The sequence below is a fragment of the Protopterus annectens genome, chromosome 2.part0, assembly GCF_019279795.1.
Source record: "Protopterus annectens isolate FY-2018-M chromosome 2.part0, PAN1.0, whole genome shotgun sequence".
Taxonomy (NCBI): Eukaryota; Metazoa; Chordata; order Ceratodontiformes; family Protopteridae; genus Protopterus; species Protopterus annectens.
Window position 1 is genome coordinate 394,558,623 of NC_056728.1, and position 19,905 is coordinate 394,578,527.

At 41.0% G+C, this 19,905-nt stretch overlaps 1 protein-coding gene across 1 annotated transcript in view; it reads left to right on the forward strand.

The window, feature by feature from the left end:
• Nucleotides 1-6,718: 6,718 nt before the first annotated feature.
• LOC122793101 (annexin A1-like) overlaps nucleotides 6,719-19,905 on the forward strand; it is a 401,547-nt gene continuing 388,360 nt past the window's right edge. Inside the window, exon 1 of the mRNA XM_044060832.1 lies at nucleotides 6,719-6,860. The gene's annotated coding sequence lies outside the window, so the exon portion shown is untranslated. The remainder of the gene's footprint in view (nucleotides 6,861-19,905) is intronic.

The window sequence follows — 19,905 nt, forward strand, 5'->3', positions numbered from 1 at the left end:
GCCAACAGTAGCCCAATTTCCACCAGCACACTTTTGGCTGACAGTACTGGAGGTGGTTGTTGTTAACCCAGGCCTCGATCAATCCGGTATGGAAATCTGTATTGTTGTCAACTCATTAAATAGGTTAAAAGCTCTATATCACCCACTAGATAGCCAGCTGGCTTACAGACAAGATTCAAGAAGTTAGAATAGGAGAGACTACTTCCACAAAAAGGCTGTTTACTAGTGAGGTGCCTCCGGTCTTAATGTTAGGGCTGCTCATGTTTGGCATCTACTTCGCTATGGTCAAGGCTAACATCAGTGGCCTCTGGCTGACAAAGTTCACAGATTATTACAAATTGGGTGCAGATACTGAATCCCTCCAAGGCACAAATATCCTCCAAGAAGGTCTGACACAGGCTAATTATTGGTGGCAGAGTCATGGTCTAAAACGTAATGCCAAAAAGTGCATCTTAGTATCTTTTGGAAAGATGTCCACCCCAGAAAGCTACATCATTGACAATACACTCCTAAGAGTAGACTCTGTAGACAGAGATTTAGGAATGTATGTAGACAGTGGTTTGGCATTTAACCATCATGCCCACCGTAGTGAGGAAATAATTCTATGTAGCACAACCTATAAGCAGGGATATCCATCATGTCACCATTCCATTATACTCTGCACAGATAAGACCAGTCATTGAGAACAATGCCCACTTTAGTATGTACCTCGCCAGGCATATGCAATAACTGGAATATCCGCAAAGATTCACCACAAAAAGAATATATGGTGTGGAAAACAAGGCATATAATGCCTCCTTATATTCAATCTCTTACAAGATGATGACAGGCAATCTACACCTGGCCTACAAAGCTCCCTCCATGCCAGCCCTAATGGACCTGTCGCACATCTGTAAAACAAATAACATCAGTAAAAGCTAATCCAGGGACCTAAGCCTTGCCTGCAACATAAATATGACATACCAGAGGGACAGATTTGCATCTCAGAGGCTCCCCCTTCTTTGGACCAGGCATCCCTTCCATGTGAAGCAGAGTTCATCCCTGCACTTATTCAAGTGAAACTTGGATCAATGGATGGGGAACTGTAAATATACCCCTGATCTGGCACCTATGTCTGTTAGAGAGAGGACACTTGTAAATGCTCACCTCCCCATCCCCAAGTATATATATTTCCACAAAACCTCTGGTAACCAATACCTATCTAATTTTATTGGAAGCGTGGTTTGACTTAAATATATATATATATATATATATATATATATATATATATATATATATATATATTCTATTATGATACTGCAAAAGCACTTTAACTTACTGCAAACAATACATGAGAAAATTAATCTATTTCTGCCTATTTCAGAACATGAACAAATAGATTAAGCATGTTGGTCTTATCTGTCTAAGACATCTAAACACACAAATATTGTTCTAGCTTATTGCAAGTAGTTCTCAAACAATGTAAAGGTGTGTAGCATGAACAAAAGTATTACTTCTGAGTTCTGGCACTATGTACTACATGTTTTTAGAGTGGTGGCCAAAGTGTAGGTCAGGCAAACAAGAGTTACTTATAGCCATTGGTTAACCTACTGTAATGCCACTAATGAGTACAAAAGAACTAAGTATGACTGTTCCACAAACAGAAGTTACCACTGATTTTCATCAATAACAGTAGAAAAGTGCAGTCTTAGTAATGGAGGTAGGCAATCATTTGAAAGACAGAGGTTGTTTACCCTTGTGTTGCTGGTTGCGCAATAGAAAAAAAAATTGAAAGAAAGGATTAAAACAAGGTGAACACATCAGTTGATGCTAGCCAGTTTTCTTTAGTACAGATGTTTTGGTAAATATCAATGGCTAGAGGTACTAATTAAATCTCAGACATGTTGACCTCTTTGTGGAAGTATTGTCCAGTAATGAGTTTAAAAACTGCCATCTACCCTATACAAGAAAAAAGGCCTGGTAAAGAGATTTAACACAGTTTCCATTTAAATTGCCGAGGGAAGTTTTGGTGACCATGGGTTGTCAAACTGACATTTGGCCAACCCATGTTGCTAATCCTTCCCGTGTGCGACTTCTGTTCAAGTAAATGCTCAGTGCATTCACAAAGATGAGGTCGGTCATTGAACTAGAGATTGCGGTACAGTGGGGATTGGGAAATGTACCCTTTTCCCCACTGCAGTGAGATCTAAGAGTTGGAATATATATTTTGCAGGGTGTGTTGGGGTTGCAGGGGGGCTTCTTGCCCCCCAGCAAAATCCTCACATTACAACTGGTGCAGTGTAGAATTGCAGTCTAGTAATGTTGAGTAAGGTCGAATTTGCATATTAATATGCGGATTTGACATTTTGCATGTCTGTTCACTCCGTTTTCAGTTTCCCAAGTCGATATTATCGCATTTCAGCCAACTGCATTTCATACTTATGATAGTAAATCATTTAACACTAGCCTTAAGAACAATTTAAAATCATTTTCAGACTAATTATACTGGCAGTGGAATAAACACAAGCCCTGTCTTCTATTTGCCTTCAGAAATGTACTCCAAGAGTCCATTCTCCACAGGTTTTTAAATATTTGAGTTACTTTATGGTGAGTGGCTCAGGTGTCCCAACATTTACTTTGTAAAGAGTGTGAAGATAAACATAATTCATGTAATGCCTCTGCACTGGCTCAGTAATCCAGGAGCCTCAATCCTCACCACAGCAACAGTTAGGGGATGTACACACTAGGAGGATGACAAGTACATACACAGTAAAGTGCAATTTCTTAAGAGCACACAGAGATCACAGTCGGTCTGGGGCTGGTTTCTCCCTCTTTCTCAGATCCCCCATTAAAACTCTCCACTGGCACAGCTATATGGTTAAGATCTCAGCTGAGGGGTCAAGCCAAGACTTCCAGCACCCTCTCTGTCCAACTGGTGCTTCATGTCCCTGCCCAAGTAGCTGACACACACACACACACACACACACACACACACACACACACACACACACACACACACACTTTGAGATTTGATTTATATACAAACACGCACACACACACACACACACACACACACACACACACACACACACACACACACACACACACACACACACACACACCTGGGGAAGGCTGGCACAGGTTTACTAGTTATGCCCCCTCCTACCCAGACTATAAGGTAGTTTCCACTACCACCAACCCCTACTTATTAGCTACTATAAGGCCCTTACAAAGGGTGCCCAATCCTACTTTGTAATGTTACTAATAATCCAAAGGGTAGTCTGACCAAGAGCAAGGCTATTTCGGAGTGGCCCATACAGTGTCACCAAATACATATGCAAGTACTTTAAGAGCTTAAATATGTCTCACAAATACCAGCCACAAAGAGAGGTTTAAATAAAATATCAGCCACAAAGAGAGGTTTAAATATATTTAATAATAAATAATAAAAGAACAAAGCAATACTGAGAAAATCAACACAGTAACTTCAAAGTTCAAAATCACAGAAAATATTTTAAAACAACATTGCAGGACAGTCTCAGATAAATACAGAAAACATCCAATCTAATGTTTACTATATTCCTATCTATATCTAAAAAAGATTTACTATGCCCTAAAGACTTATTTACAGAGCAAGACAAGTGCAGATGGTGATGATGAATGGATGTTTCCAGGTCAAAGACAAAATACAAGATGCCCAGTTTCTCTCTAAGAGAATTCTTAAGTTAATATCACATCTTACTGCTGGGTTAGCTTGGACGACATCACTTTTTACCACCTAACTTCAGGTCCAGGGCTAAACAGAAACATAACAAAATGTAACATCGCTGTGTTAAAACAACATATATCTCAGATCTTTTCAGCTGCTAGGAAGTCATAAAGCAATAAAACAACTCCACATCTCAAACCTAATAATGATTTCTTTCTAAGACAATACAAAAAACTTCTAGCTCTAGACATTGTGTCTGCTACTGGACTGAAACTGAGAGATGACATCTTTTTTTATGGCCCAGTATAAAGTAACTTAACCTCAACTATTCTTAAGTTTTGTAGGTTAATCTTCTATATTCCAACAGGGTACACTGTGGATACATCTTAGCTCAGTACATAACATACAGTTCTGTATAAAATCATATCAATATTCACAAATGACATAGAATTATTTACAACATTCCAGATTGGCTGGGCTGGCAATATTTCCCTATATCACAATTCCCACAAGGAGACTGTTGTGGAGTTTCCTTACATTTCAAGGACCAGGCTTAGGGAGCACATGGGGTTGGCACAAAAGTACCTAGAAGTGCATAAGCATGCAGCAACAGAAGGTCTCATTTGATCCTACTGCTATAGCTACGGCCTGACCAAAGGTATTAGTGGTCACAGACTGAAGTTCTATTCCAGAAGCATTTCTGGGTTATCTGGTGCTGCGAGCAGATAAATAAACTGACCATCCCTTTAACTCAATGTTAACAAGCAAAAAAATGTGTAGCAAGCTGATTTCTAGAAAAGTAAGCAGCAACTCGGTACAGCCAGGTATAAGCATATCCTGAGTGCTTCGGTGCTTCAGCCATGATCACAAATGCAGCACTGGAATTCATAAATTTTGGATAACAGACTGACATTTAGGTGCCACATGCAAGCTATTATTGAGTCATAATTTTTCCAATTAAGGAACACAGCCTGGATCAAGCACCTTGCCCTGTCCATGAGCTTTCTGTAGTTGGGCATGCCCTGGATTCTTCTGGCTGGAACAATTATAGTTGTCTGTATCAAAAGTTTATTAACTCAACAGTTGACCAATTACAGTTAGCACAGACTTATGTGGAAGCTAGCCAGGCTACCACTTTGACCTGATAAACATAAAGTTTTTCTCTTGGTATGTTTATCAATGCATGATCTGACCTCTCTTATTTGAAGAAGATCCTGGTCCCCTGCACCCCAATTAGCTTGTTACTGCAGGCTTCCAGAGTAGAGGTGGGAACATTTAAAGTACATCTATCTTTCTGGAACCTCAGTCCCAATTTGCTGAGGAAGTACTTCACTGAGCCAGTGATAATATGTCTCTCAAGACATATCTTTTTACTTTGACATTTGATCAACCATGAATATAATAGCTTTTATAAATTTTAAAATGTTTATAACACTTTCTGTTATCTCACCTGAACACTGTTTGCAATGGGCTTTGTTTTGACTGTTTTGCTTGGTAACAAACTCTAAACGAAGCTTTCAACCTGTCCCATTCATAGATATTTTGTTGCAAGCATTCACCCAGATCTTTTTTGCACTGAATGCTTTCCCTGACCTGCCAGTTGAATTGTCCTTGCAGTTTAAGGACAGTTCTCAGATTCGCACTGAAATTCATAAGACGGGGCAACATCTGACTATCTCAGATCATAAGATGTTCGCCATTGCAAAGTGCTGCGAGATTTATCCTGAAAGACACTTGTAGAAATCTAGACAAGCAAAAATGAAAGGTGTGTGTGTGTGTGTGTGTGTGTGTGTGTGTGTGTGTGTGTGTGTGTGTGTGTGTGTGTGTGTGTGTGTGTGTGTGTGTGAGAGTGTGTGAGTGTGTGTGTTTTATTACATTAATGTAGTGTCTATATTACTTTATGAATATAAGAAAATGCAGTAGTATAACTTTATACAACACACACACTGCACACACACACATACACACACACACACAACAACAACAACAACCATGCATTCTGTAATGAGACACACAAATTTGTTGAAAATTAACTAATACTTAAAAATGTGCAACTCAAGGATTCTCATGCATTTGCCACGAATAGCAATGAATGTTTGGTTTAAAATCATTGCACCCGTTTAGAAGATGCAAACTCAGTTTTGTACTTAACTGCATCAGGTTTACCTGGTGTCTGGGCTCAACTCATCAGAGTCCCTTTACACTCTGGGGTGTGGCTTCAGCTATGAACTTTGGAAATGTTTGGGGAGCTTTAACAGGGGTTATATCCGAAATATTCACTAAGCAGTGCATCTTGTAATCTGCATGGTCCCAGTAATTAGTAATGCTAGCACCACACAGGTAGGACAGTCATTCTCATTTATAATTAATCAATTCCATGCATCAGTTCCTGTTTCACTCTACAAACTTTTCTGCTATATTTCCTCACTTAAGCATATCAGTTTATATTCAGAGAGAGTATATATTTCCTCCATCATATGCCCTAATGAAAATTATCAGTAGCTTAAAAAGACTGTCTTAAGTAATTCATATTTTAATCTTACACAAAATAATGCAGCCTGATCAATAGAAATATCAATAGAAATTATCTCTTGTATGCATTTATATAATGATTTCTAGTCGTGTGTGTGTGTGTGTGTGTGTGTGTGTGTGTGTGTGTGTGTGTGTGTGTGTGTGCGTGTGTGTGTGTGCGTATGTATTTCTGTGTGTGAAAGAGAATGAAACAACGACTAACACATACCCAGCCGAAGTTTTGCTTAGATTTAGCAATCTCTTTTGTGTACATACCAATGAGTCATGTTTGCACCCAGTAGTCACAGCTTTTGTCAGCTTCACTTAATAAGTGACCCCTGCAAGTCTTAACTGCATTTTGTAACAGGAACAGACAAAGCAAACCTGAGAAACCTGTGGAATGTGTTTTGAAAAAAAAGAAGACACTGTTAAAGACTTCTTCAGCACTGTGATTTCATAGGCATTCGCTAGAACAGATTCATGAGAAAATGCTGGCTAGCCTATTACTGTTGAGTAAATGTTCATCTTGTTGCTAGGTGTGGCACAATCTATCACCAATCCCGCCTACATACATAAAACTCCTTGAGCATTTAGCAGCTCACTGTATTACCTCAAAGAGCACACAAGCAGGAGTTGTAATTGAAATTCTGTCGTACTAGTGGTAAGTTTCTTCAAAGCTTTACTCAGTTATAAAATTATTTTAAATGTAGTTAAGTTTTTCCTTGATGTCAGTATGCTCGCCATGATTGATTGTCTTTTAAAAGAATGCAGGAAGTGTAGCTGATGTGATTAAATTAAAGTTCCTGGCAGTTGCCCGGAGTTTAATTTTCCCTTGACATTTTAGTGCATGAGAGCAAATAAGCTGAGTGGAATTTGTGCCTGAAACATGTACAGATAGAAATTTGTATAAACAGAGTGTAGTCGACTAGCTTATGTTTAGAAGTACAGTACTTAATTTACCCAGAAATCTGTCTTGCTCAGTTTCTGAAATTAGATTTTGTACTGTATGCAGAGTCAGTAGCAGCATTCTAACTTAAAAATTCATGGTAGTGTCACCTGGTCAGTAGTCTTTCTAGAAGTTTCAGGACAAAGTATGTTGCTCTTTTAAATGGAAAAACTTTCTGTTTACCATTTGTTAAATTTAATGAACTTTATAAAAACACCTCATTCATGGTTTCCCTTCCCCCTCCATTTCACCCATCTATAGGAAGAAGTTGATGGGCGGGACCATGAGTTATGTAAGCAGTGGTAGCAGAAAATACTTTTCACACTTGTAAGAAATGTGCAGGAATTATTTTAACAATAGCATTGCAGTACATGATTCACGTCAAATCACTTCAACAGCTGCAAGATATATGGTATTTGTCAGGGCCAGAAATGGAAGGGAAGAAAGGCTCAGAAAAAACATTATTCCACAGCAGCCGAAAAGGCAAACAAAAATGCTTTTAAGATGCTTAAACCTTGAAAAGGTGTGGTCATAAGATAATTTAACATTCTGCAAGTAACCGGATTTTCTAGTTCTTGGGAGTATCCTTCTGTGCCTTAGGCTGTCAGAAGTCTGTTCTCTCATCTTGAATTAACTGTAGTTTGAAGGAACCTCAGTCGCACAAGTTCTTCAAATATTTTCCTTCTGTTACAGAAAGACTGCATACTGAATTGTTAGCTTCTCAGCAGTGTAAGGCTCCACGTTGTGCTACATGTAGGTTGTAAAGCTCAGTGTGTTATTAATTAATTTGAAATGCTTTTTAGATATGCTTTTTTTTTGCGATTCTCTTTTTCCAAAGTTTTAATTGCCTCGTGCAGTTGGCATGACATCATTTGTCTAGTGCCGTTGGCATGACATCATTTGTCTAGTTTTATTTTATTTTATTTTGAATTTGCAGTTCTTTCATTGTGTCTAGTTTTGTATGGAAAATAGCTGCACATTTGTCTAGTGCCGTTGGCATGACATCATTTGTCTAGTTTTATTTTATTTTGAATTTGCAGTTCTTTCATTGTGTCTAGTTTTGTATGGAAAATAGCTGCACATTCAACTTGGACCTTATTTCACTACCTGTTTTAGTAAATTGCTTTTAGTACTTTTCTAAGTTGTGTTTGTATTTTTTCCTTTGGTAATTTTGAGCAGATGTACAAAATGTTACTGTCTTTCTTATTATTTCCAAGTAAAATGTCTGTAATTGATTTACTTTTACCTATTTTTGTTTGCTACTAAAACAAATCAGTTTTTGTGTATATTTATTTCTGTTTAGTGCTAATGCTCCTGCACCATTCTAAATGTTTAGTACTATTTTATAATTTGTTCAACTCCTACAATGGCTGCTTCATAGGATGTGCCATAGGGATGGGATTTTATTTGCAGCAAAAGCTTTTGGGTTTCTTCCAGTGATCAGGTTTCTTCCATATTCCAAAGCCATGCAGTAGGTGTATTGGAAATTCTAAGTTGGCCATAGTGTGTGTTTGCATGCTAGTTGCTGTTGTTGTGTCTTTCGGCTTTTCCCGGTTAGGGGTCACCACAGCGAAACTCCGGTCCGCTAATTATTGGCAGTAGATTTTTATGTGCCGAGTTGCCGGCCCTGACGTACAACCTTCAAGGAAGGCACGCCCATTCACGCATGTCCCCACACAGAAGTTGCTCTAGCTGAGAATCGAACAGGACGTCTTGCTGTGAGGCGACAACGCTACCGCAACATCACCACCGCAGCTATGTGATGAAAAAGAACTATCATGGCAGGGCTAACCACTAGGTGGTGTAAACCTTGGCTCTAGATTGTCACTGTTGAACTGACAGCAGAACACCATGTGTAAAAAAAAAAAAAAAAAAAAAAATGGAGAAAAGTAATTGTGGTTGGATGAAAAGCTTTTCACCCCACAATGCACTATGTTTTCTAACAGTATGACATTTTAGTGTTCTTTCCCATCCATTCAGGTTGTTTAGTCTGTTTACAGGAGATTGAAGTGCACTGAATCACTACTTCAATGAGAATCCCTAGAAGGGAGTGCAGTACATTTTTGACTATCATCACTAATCTACAGTGTTTGCTATCTAATAAAATGAGGGATGGGTCTTTCATGTCAGCCATAAACAAGAACTCTTACTTTTTTGGAGGAAAAAAAAAAAAAAAAAGTAGTTGGTGCACCGACTGTACCAATAAAAAGTGTTTTATATTTTAGTGGTTGGCAAAAAAGGCATTGCTTTGTGGACTTTTTCTGAGTAAAAGTCTGAAATGCAGTGGAAAGTAAGATCTGAATCTATTGAGAAACTCTCATAGAAAGTAAACTTTTTATTCACATCTGACAAGGAGTGAGCTGAAGAGAACAGAAATATCAAATAAAGGGAGGAACAGCAAAGTCCTTCCTTAATTATTGACAAAAACATAAGAATCCTTGTATGTGTTTGATATACACTGGCATGAGGAAGATACATGCTTAATATTTAATTATCATTTAAAGGGCGACTTCTACCAGTTGTCCAGTTTTAATAATCACAGAGTGACCCCTCCTCCCCATAACGTAACCTAAGAGTGTCACATATATAGGATATATGGTTTTATGCATAACTGTCTTTCCTGCTCATACACATTTTTGTTATTTTTTCAGTACTATGGTGTTTTTTTCTTTATCATATATTTTAAGAGTAGTCATACATGAAGTGTACACACATGAATCGCACAGTGCAGGCTGGCTTGAATTTCTCTGAAATCTTTCATTATATACTTCTGTTTTTTGTCATATTATATAAGCATGTTTGGTTAAGCAAGGTAGTATATACAGCAGCTAAAACTACATTTAAGGCATTAAAATAGTTGAAAATAAAATAATTACATCTCTGAATCTTGTATCAGCCTGGCATTGTGGTTGTCAATAAGAAGCCTTAAATGTGTACAAACATCAAAGTCAGTATTGTTAAGTGCCAGCAGTTAGTTTCACACCTCGTTTAGCAGGTGTGGCCTAGAATTAGTTTGGTTAAACTAAAGCAACTAAATGCAAGTATTTCAAACTTAATATTCAAATGTTCCTGAATAATAAAACTCTTCTAAGATGCAGTCAAAATTGCACAATCACACACACATATATATACACGCACAGGGGCAAGCCCACCTGCACCCTTCCATACCCCATGCTACTTGCATATATTAGCCCTCAGACTGCACTACAGCTCGGAATTAGCAAAACCCCAAACCCAGCTGTACTGCAGTCTCTCACAATCATCCATTTCCACTGTGCAATCCTCTGTACTTCGCTGTTACAGCAATTTAGCATTCTGCCATTTTGAGCGTCTAGGGTGGTTGTCCTAATATATATATATATATATATATATATATATATATATATATATATATATATATATAAATTATAATGTGTATAAATATGTAGGTTGATTTATTGAAATGCTCAAGCTTCAGCACTGAGATGACTGATGCCAAAACTTCAAAACTCAACCTGCCGGAAAAAAAATTTATAAAAGGAAACTATATGACACATTCAGGCACAATTTGTCTGAATAGTAGAAGTATTACAGAAAGGTTTGGAAGGTTAGAGTGAGGACATATTATTCAGGTTATGCAGACAGGCTTGAAATCCACCTTATTGTTCTGTGCTAACCTTAACCTTATCCCTGCCCCTAACCCTATTCCTGCTACTTAAAGACTTTACACTACCACTAGACCTAACACTTGGACTCACACATGCACCAACATATATGCCAAAACATCACATCTGTCCCCTTACTTCAGCTTTACTCGAGCATTAACCTGCCCATGATGGAACACTCTATGGCATTCAGGCATCATTCACTCCAACAAGCAGTCAAGCTGATGGAGTGAATAACTGCTAGAATAAACAGGAAGCCACCATACTGTCATTGTAATTGGATGGAGAGTCAGCACCATAGAAAATTATTTTTCTCCTTGATGTAATTATATATAGACACATTGTGCCATAAAGATACCCTGTATATATACACACACACACACCCCAGAAAAAAAGGGACTATAGACTGTTTAGTATGTACTGCCTTCAGTACTGTAGAGAAGGCTGCTGTGTGATAAAACCATATATTTTTTCAGTTTTTGGATATACTTCTCCATTAAGTGTAACAATGGATGCTTGAAGCTCCCAACTGCATCACCACTAGAGAGTAATTTTTCTGTTACCATGTTGTATGTGCTTTTCCCTCTGTCTACTGACATTACTGAGACAGAGCTCTTCCAGTTGCATCACAGGATGTCACATTATAGTTGAAAAATGTCCCAGCTAGTGACACAAGCATCTTTCATCTTCTCGTAGTACACATTGCAGTACATGTATACTGGCATTTTGCTGCCTCTCCTCAGCTGATAGTAATTGTGTGGTGTTTATATTTCCCATAGTGGTTACTCCTTTAACCCAGATTTTGGGATGGTTTCCCATTAAATTTTAGCTGTTGCAGCTGAGATCGTGTCTGGTTTATGCAGGGTCTTACTTTCCTTCCAAGCAAGTCATAATGCCACTTTATTCTGCCCTTATCAGACCCATGAAGCATAATTCTCCTTCAGCATGTACCTGACTAAACATATGCAACAGCTGGAATGGCTACAAAGGTTCCTTACCGGGAGAATCCAACACATTGTCCTATAAAAATCACCTTAAAGCCCTATCTCTATACTCTTGTCTCCTGCAAGTTACTGAGACCTGATCTATGCCTGGCATACAAGGTATTCTTGGATCCATTTATGATGGACCTTTTGCACATCAACAAAATGAACAGCATCAGAACTACTAATTCCAAGGATTTAAATTTTACTTGTGACATAAGACTTGCTTGTGAGGTAGATATGTGTCTGAGAATCCTCATGCTCTGGAACAGCGTCCCCATACGTACGTCTCCGTACATATCTTCTAATGCTGAATAATCAAAAGTCATTCATTCCTATAGCAAGCGTGACAATGTGAGGTATTGTCAGCTATGCCAGCAGAAGTAGGGCAGGGGATGCATAACAAATGCCGGCACAATTAGTTGGAATTTTGTAAAGAATTGTATGTCATTTGTATATCAAACTGATTTGTACAGATGTTTATGATGAAAAATGTATTTGTAAAATTGCTTGTGTTAAAAATGCACCAACAGTGGGTCCTGAGTATATTGTAACTAAATGAAATATATATGTTAACAGAGGATACTGCAAGATAAGATGTTAAACATAGTCCAGCTGTAGCTAACTTTGAAAAGTGTTCTGAAATGAAATTACTGGGCCTAGGCCATAAAGATGTTATCTTACAGTTTTGAATGAGGCCAGAGGCACAATGTCTGTAAGAAGTATGGTTTGTTGTTCTCTGTAGGAATAGCAGAAGTGCTGAAATTGTTTTACAGCTTGCAGATGCCACAATAAACTTTAGCAAAGCTTGATATATGTGTTATAACACATGTGCTAAATCCTGGCAGATTCTAGTGATGGGGTAGTTTGGGAAACAGAAGTCAGGTGACCACATGTACATGATCTCATTCTGTAATGCAGGACATAGTTTTGATACCAGATGAGAGAGAACTCTCATGACAGTCTGTTCTTGGAACCTGAAAAGAAGGAAGACCACTTGCCTACTTAATCTTGCCTGGCTCTAGTAAGTGAAACTGGGATTAGTAATTCTTTAGATCAGTCAGGAAAATATAATGAGATTAGTTAAGTACTGTTTTTTTATGTCTGTGTGAATCTGTTCATCTGTGTTATTTTAATATTTCCTGTGTCTGAATCTCTGGTGTTTATTGCAAGTAGACCCAAGAGCACTAGCTAAGGCAAGACAACTCAGTCCATTGAATACACCACATCTCCTTTTCCATAAGGCCCTTTCACTTAACACAAAACCCAGATCTATTCAATTTCTTCCACTTCACTCACGAACTTGGTACATTGACACAAAATGCTCACTTAGCCACGTTCAGATTACTATAAACCCCAGCGACATTGTTATTTATAACCTGATCTTCACAGATCCAAACGGTCCGGCTTGTTAATAACCCTTCCTGATCTGGTCCTCACAACATCACTATGTGCCCGGGGTTCAAGGCCATTGCAAGATGGCAAGGCCTCATCGGTCTTACTTGGCACATTTTCCCGGCACTCAGGGTTTGATTCACAGTCAGGCTCAGGTAAGGGAATCAAATGCACACGGTTTTGCCGCACAGTCCCTTGTGGCACGTCTACCTTAAATGACCTCGGCGAGTAATGTTTTTGATCTACAGTACCTGGGGTCTTCATATCTGTCACCCACACTTGGTCACCGGGCAACACATCCCCCAGCGGCCTTGCCCGATGGCGTCTGTTGTAGTTTTCGCCATTATACACCCTCTTCTCCCCCTCTTTCCCCCTGAGCCTTCTCCAGTCAGGCAGCACAGGGTCCAACTGCGAAGGATGAATTGGAAGAGAGGTCCGCAACCGTCGTCCCATAAGAAGTTCCGCAGGGCTATAACCATTCTGCAGTGGCGTCGTCCTGTACGCCAAGAGAGCCATGTACGGATCGGCACTTTTTTAAGCAGGTTCTTCACCGTCTGCACCGCGTTCTGCCTCCCGTTACTCTGCAGGAACCTGGGGCTGCTTGTGACATGCTTTCGAAGCCATAAGCGGTTGCAAAGGCCGCAAAGACTGCCCTGAAAACTGAGGTCCATTTTCAGACACAAGTACCTCTGGGATACCATGGCGAGCGAAGAAAGATTTTAGGTGGGTGATGACCTCGTTGGATTTGCTATGTTTCAACAATGCGATCTCAAGAAACCTGGATAAGTAGTCCACAACAAGAAGGTAAGTATGTCCTTTTAGTTCAAATAAATCCGCCTTACTCTTTGCCATGGTCGGTCAGGACATTCTGTTGGGATGAGGGGCTCAGGAGGATTCCTTCTCTCTGAGATGCACGTCCGGCATCTTAAAACCATGTCATTTATCTGTTGGCTAAGCCCAGGCCACCAGACGGTCTGACAGGCTCTGGCTTTGCACTTCACAATGCCTTGATGTCCCTCATGCAATTTCAACAACACCTCATTCACATGGCAGAGGGATAACAAGGCGAATCTTTTAAAAGCAACCCATCTTTCACTGTTAGTGTGGAGCGATCTGGCCAGTAGCTCTTCAGTAAGGGTTCCTGGTTAGCATACAGCGGCCACCTGGCTGCACAAGTCCATGACCACACACACACTGTCCGCTTTCAGCTGCTCCCGTAGTGTTTGGAGGAAGGATGGCTTCACCTGCATGTTTTCCACAATACTGTTCACGTGAATATCCGTGTCCTCCATTAACTCTGTTTCCTCCGGGTTAGCCTGGTTTTAAGTGGAGAAGCGTGACAGGGCATCTGCCACCCACAGTGATTTCCTGGGCGTACTGCACCGTGTATGAGAACTGCATCAGTCTCATCCTAAAGCGTTGGATTCTGGGCGGTAGAAGATCCAGCGCCTGACCTCCCAGCAATGAAACCAGGGGTTTGTGATCAGTCTCTAGACAGAACGATTTGCCTAATAGGTAATCTCGAAAGCGTTCACATGCCCAGGTAGACGCTAGAGCCTCTTTCTCGACCTGTGCATATCGTTGCTCTGTGGGTGAGAGTGACCTTGATGCGTATGCCACGGGTCTCCAGCCGTCCTCCCATTGTTGCTGCAACACGCTCCCTAACCCAAAGGATGATGCATCCGCGGAAACCTTCGTATCCCTCTTCGGGTCATACACAGCCAAAACTGGAGGTGAGGTGATTGCCTCTTAAGTCATTGAATGCCTTTTCCTGATCCCCACCCCAGTACCAGCTGTTCTTTTTTGATAATAAGTCTCTCAAAGCTCTGTCCCTCTCAGCCAAATGAGGGATGAACTTTCCCACCTGATTCACCATGCCCAGGAAACTCCTGAGTTCTCCTACTGTAGCAGGTGCTGCCATCTCCGTGATGGACTCGGTCCTCCTGGGGTCCGGGCTTATACCAGAATTCGTAATGACATGGCCCAAGAAGGTCACTGTGCCCCTCGACAGGTCACATTTCCCTACATTCAACGTAATACCTGCTTCTTCCAGTCTCTTTAATACCGCGTGAAGTCGGGCATCGTGCTCCTCCTGGCAACGCCCCCAGACCAACACGTCGTCCATGTGACAAATCACCCCCTCTAGTCCTTCAATGACCTCTGCCATCATGCGTTGAAAGTGTTCGGGTGCAGAATTAATGCCAAAGGGAAGGCGATTGAAACGGGCAAAGGGTTATGAATGTGGTAAGCGCAGCCGACTCCTCTGACAAAGGAATTTGCCAAAATCCCATATTGGCATCCAGTTGCTAAACACCTTCGCCCCAGCAAGCATCCCAAGACTCTGCTCAACCGAGGGCAGTACGAACCTTTCCTGCATACGTATTCATTTAGCTTAGTGTAGTCTACACATAGTCTCAGCCTGTTACTGTCTTTCTTTGGGACTACCACCATGCCTGCACACCAATCAGTAGGCTCTTCCATTCTGGTAACGACACCCAGCGCCTCCATCCTCATTAACTCCTCTTTCACTTTCCCCATCAATGGCAGTGGTATCCTCCTGGGGTCTTCAGAGAGTATGGCACCGCCTTTGGTTGAAGCTTTATGTGGTATTTCCGCTGCACTACCCCAACCCAGAGCACAATTCCGGGTAGGAGGTCTTCAAGACTCCATGGTGATAGTGTCAACACGTTTCAGGAGACCCAGCCCCAAAATAGCAGGAAGGCCTAAAGCGGCATGGAGTCCTTTACAACATACACTTTCGCATGTCTGTCTTTGTCCATAGCCGAGCTGAAGCTCCAAGGATCCTGTAACCTCCAGTGGCGTCCCTCCAGGACCCAACAAGGGTTTCTCCGGCTGCTGGAGCACATGAGCGTTCTTCCCACTGAACAAGTTGTGCAGGTCTGACTTGGAGATAACAGTAACATCCGCCCCCGTGTCAAGCTTGAAAGTCATAGGTGTGCCCTGTATTTGCACCTCCACAATCCAGGAATGGTTCCCGGAGGAGACAGAACCAAGGAAGAACCCCTGTTCTTCACGCTCACCTGGCTCCTCGTCTTCCTCAATACTCTGCACTGCCTTGAACTGTCGGCAGACCCGCTGGTAGTGGCCCTTCTTCCCACACGAGCGACATCTTGCAGCAGTCGCCGGGCATAGGAGTCTATGGTGAAATGGCCCCCCACACCTGTAACACTGCGAGCTCGGAGCGTCTTTACTCCTTTGCGTCTGGCGCTGAAAAATCGGTGCCAAGGGCTTGCCCCAACCTTTCGAGGCCTCCGGCCTGCGTCTGGTGTCCAGTGGTGTCTGCACAGCATTCACGTTATACTGCAGGGCGGTACTGTCGCACCGCAAGGCCGTTTGCTGCTTCTTAACCTCCTCCGACTGTCTGGCCATATTTATAGCTCTCTCTAAGTCCAACTCTTTTTCCATCTGCATCCGCTCGGACAGTCTGGTGTCTGCCAAGCCCACAACAATTCTATCACTTATAAGCTCGTGGTGCAGCGTCCCATAATTGCAGTGTTCGGCTAAAGCATGCAGGGCAGTAACAAAAGCATCAACAGTCTCGTTCAGTTCTTGTTTCCGCATGTTAAATCGTGCACGTTCATAAACAATGTTCTTTTTGACAATAAAAAATCTTTCGAAACCATCTTTCACTTTGGCATACTCCTGGTGCTCTGCCTCGGTTAGCTTGAGGCCTCTCAAGACATCGTCTGCCTCATCGCCCATACAGTATATCAGGGTGTTCACCTGGTTCCCTTCTGGGTTGGAAGATAAATTACTGGCCTGCCGGAACCGTTCAAACCGGCGTATCCATCGTGTCCATTCGTGGGGTTTGGAGAAGTCAAAGGGCTCTGGCGGCTGAATACTGAACGTAGCATTGGGAGCGCTAGCCGCCATGTTAATTCTAGCTCGTGGCTGCCGACCATTCTCGTCGTCCGACATGTCCGCTCTCCACGGCACTTGGCCACTCGTACGGTCTTCAGCAAGAGGTCAGCACTCCCAGGCACAGCCACACAGCACTTCTGACACCATGTCGTATTCTTTTACCTTAGAAAGAAGACGCGGGACAACTGTGTGCAGTTGGTACCAACTCCAAACTTTATTGACCGGCCAACATACCGTACAATACCAACTTCCTGTCTCACAGCCCTTACGTCATGCACTTTCCCCCGCCCCCAAAGAGCACTAGCTAAGGCAAGACAACTCAGTCCATTGAATACACCACAGGGCAAGCCCACCTGCACCCTTCCATACCCCATGCTACTTGCATATATTAGCCCTCAGACTGCACTACAGCTCGGAATTAGCAAAACCCCAAACCCAGCTGTACTGCAGTCTCTCACAATCATCCATTTCCACTGTGCAATCCTCTGTACTTCGCTGTTACAGCAATTTAGCATTCTGCCATTTTGAGTGTCTAGGGTGGTTGTCCTAATAAATAAAAATATATATATATATATATATATATATATATATATATATATATATATATATATATATATATATATATAAATTATAATGTGTATAAATATGTATGTTGATTTATTGAAATGCTCAAGCTTCAGCACTGAGATGACTGATGCCAAAACTTCAAAACTCAACCTGCCGGAAAAAAAATTTATAAAAGGAAACTATATAACACATTCAGGCACAATTTGTCTGAATAGTAGAAGTATTACAGAAACGTTTGGAAGGTTAGGGTGAGGACATATTATTCAGGTTATGCAGACAGGCTTGAAATCCACCTTATTGTTCTGTGCTAACCTTAACCTTATCCCTGCCCCTAACCCTATTCCTGCTACTTAAAGACTTTACACTACCACTAGACCTAACACTTGGACTCACACATGCACCAACATATATGCCAAAACATCACATCTGTCCCCTTACTTCAGCTTTACTCGAGCATTAACCTGGCCATGATGGAACACTCTATGGCATTCAGGCATCATTCACTCCAACAAGCAGTCAAGCTGATGGAGTGAATAACTGCTAGAATAAACAGGAAGCCACCATACTGTCATTGTAATTGGATGGAGAGTCAGCACCATAGAAAATTATTTTTCTCCTTGATGTAATTATATATAGACATCTTGTGCCATAAAGATACCCTGTATATATACACACATACACACACACACACACACACACACACACACACACACACACACACCAGAAAAAAAGGGACTATAGACTGTTTAGTATGTACTGCCTTCAGTACTGTAGAGAAGGCTGCTGTGTGATAAAACCATATATTTTTTCAGTTTTTGGATATACTTCTCCATTAAGTGTAACAATGGATGCTTGAAGCTCCCAACTTCATCACCACTAGAGTAATTTTTCTGTTACCATGTTGTATGTGCTTTTCCCTCTGTCTACTGACATTACTGAGACAGAGCTCTTCCAGTTGCATCACAGGATGTCACATTATAGTTGAAAAATGTCCCAGCTAGTGACACAAGCATCTTTCATCTTCTCGTAGCACACATTGCAGTACATGTATACTGGCATTTTGCTGCCTCTCCTCAGCTGATAGTAATTGTGTGGTGTTTATATTTCCCATAGTGGTTACTCCTTTAACCCAGATTTTGGGGTGGTTTCCCATTAAATTTTAGCTGTTGCAGCTGAGATTGTGTCGTGTTTATCCAGGGTCTTACTTTCCTTCCAAGGAAGTCATAATGCCACTTTATTCTGCCCTTATCAGACCCATGAAGCATAATTCTCCTTCAGCATGTACCTGACTAAACATATGCAACAGCTGGAATGGCTACAAAGGTTCCTTACCGGGAGAATCCAACACATTGTCCTATAAAAATCACCTTAAAGTCCTATCTCTATACTCTTGTCTCCTGCAAGTTACTGAGACCTGATCTATGCCTGGCATACAAGGTATTCTTGGATCCATTTATGATGGACCTTTTGCACATCAACAAAATGAACAGCATCAGAACTACTAATTCCAAGGATTTAAATTTTACTTGTGACATAAATAAGACTTGCTTGTGAGGTAGATATGTGTCTGAGAATCCTCATGCTCTGGAACAGCGTCCCCATACGTACGTCTCCGTACATATCTTCTAATGCTGAATAATCAAAAGTCATTCATTCCTATAGCAAGCGTGACAATGTGAGGTATTGTCAGCTATGCCAGCAGAAGTAGGGCAGGGGATGCATAACAAATGCCGGCACAATTAGTTGGAATTTTGTAAAGAATTGTATGTCATTTGTATATCAAACTGATTTGTACAGATGTTTATGATGAAAAATGTATTTGTAAAATTGCTTGTGTTAAAAATGCACCAACAGTGGGTCCTGAGTATATTGTAACTAAATGAAATATATATGTTAACAGAGGATACTGCAAGAGAAGATGTTAAACATAGTCCAGCTGTAGCTAACTTTGAAAAGTGTTCTGAAATGAAATTACTGGGCCTAGGCCATAAAGATGTTATCTTACAGTTTTGAATGAGGCCAGAGGCACAATGTCTGTAAGAAGTATGGTTTGTTGTTCTCTGTAGGAATAGCAGAAGTGCTGAAATTGTTTTACGGCTTGCAGATGCCACAATAAACTTTAGCAAAGCTTGATATATGTATTATAACACATGTGCTAAACCCTGGCAGATTCTAGTGATGGGGTAGTTTGGGAAACAGAAGTCAGGTGACCACATGTACATGATCTCATTCTGTAATGCAGGACATAGTTTTGATACCAGATGAGAGAGAACTCTCATGACAGTCTGT